The following is a 1,779-nucleotide window of genomic DNA, read 5'->3' on the forward strand; positions in this document are numbered from 1 at the left end:
AAAAAAAAAAAAAAAAAAAAAAAAAAAAAGCGCAGGACCAGACAGATTTCCAGCCGAATTCTACCAGAGGTACAAAGAGGAGCTAGTGCCATTCCTTCTGAAACTACTCTAAACAACTGAAAAGGAGGGACCCCTCCATAACTCATTTTATAAAGCCAGCATCATCTTGATACCTAAACCTGGCAGAGACACAACAAAAAAAGAAAACTTCAGGCCAATATCCCTGATGAACATCAATGTGCACATCCTCAATATAATACTGGCAAACCAAATCCAGCAGCACATCAAAACCTTTTCGACCATGATCAAGTCAGCTTCATCCCTGGGATGTAAGCCTGGTCAACATACATAAATCAATAAATGTAATCTATCACATAAACAGAACCAATGACAAAAACCACATGATTATCTCAATAGATGCAGAAAAGGCCTTTGACAAAATTCAACATCCCTTCATTTTAAAAACTCTCAATAAACTAGGTATTGATGGAACATATCTCAAAATAATAGGAGCTATTTGTGACAAAACCACAGCCAATATCGTATTGAGTGGGCAAAAGCTGGAAGCATTCCTTTGAAAACCGATACAAGACAAGGATGCCCTCTCTTACCACTCCTATTCAACAAAGTGTTGGAAGTTCTGGCCAGAGCAATAAGGCAAGAGAAAGACATAGAGGGTATTCAAATAGGAATAGAGGAAGCTAAATTGTCTCTATCTGCAGATGACTGATTCTATGTTTAGAAATCCCCAGGGTCTCAGCCCCAAAATTCTTTAAGCTGATAAGCAACTTCTGCAAAGTCTCAGTCCCAAAATCCATGTGCAGAAATCACAAGCATTTCTATATACCAACAGTAGACAAGCAGAGAGCCAAATCATGAATGAACTACCATTCACAATTGCTACAAATAGAATAAAATACCTAGGAATACAGCTAACAGGGATGAGAAGGACCTCTTCAAGGAGAACTACAAACCAATGCTCAAGGAAATAAGACTCAAACAAATGGAAAAATATTCCATCCTTATGGAAAGGAAGAATTAATATCATGAAAATGGCCATAGTAATTTATAGATTCAATGCTATTCCCACCAAACTACCATTGACATTCTTCACAGAATTAGAGAAAACTACTTTAAAGTTCATATGGAACTAAAGAAGAGCCTATATAGCCAAGACAATCCTAAGCTAAAAGGTCGAAGCTGGAGGCATCACACTACCTAACTTCAAGCTGTACTGCAAGGCTACAGTGACCAAAACAGCATGGTACTGGCACCAAAACAGACATATAGACTAATGGAACAGAACATAGACCTCAGAAACAACACCACACATCTACAACCATCTGATCTTCAACAAACCTGACAAAAACCAGCAATGGAGAAAGGATTTCCTATTCAGTAAATGGTCCTGGGAAAATTGGCTAGCCATATGCAGAAAACTGAAACTAGACCCCTTCCTTACACTTTATACAAAAATTAACTTGAGATGGATTAAAGACTTAAATGTAAAACCGAAAACCATGAACACCCTAGAAAAAAATCTAGGCAATACCATTCAGCACATAGGCATGGGCGAAGACTTCATGATGAAAATGACAAAAGCAATTGCAACAAAAGCCAAAATTGACAAATGAAATCTCATTAAACTAAAGAGCTTCTGCACAGCAAAAGAAACTATCATCAGAGTGAACAGGCAGCTTACAGAATGGGAGAAAAATTTTGCAATTTACCCATCTGACAAAGGGCTAATACCCAGAATCTACAAGAAACTTAAACAAA

This window comes from Cebus imitator, unplaced genomic scaffold (genome assembly GCF_001604975.1).
Source record: "Cebus imitator isolate Cc_AM_T3 unplaced genomic scaffold, Cebus_imitator-1.0 Scaffold39, whole genome shotgun sequence".
In the NCBI taxonomy this organism is placed as follows: Eukaryota; Metazoa; Chordata; class Mammalia; order Primates; family Cebidae; genus Cebus; species Cebus imitator.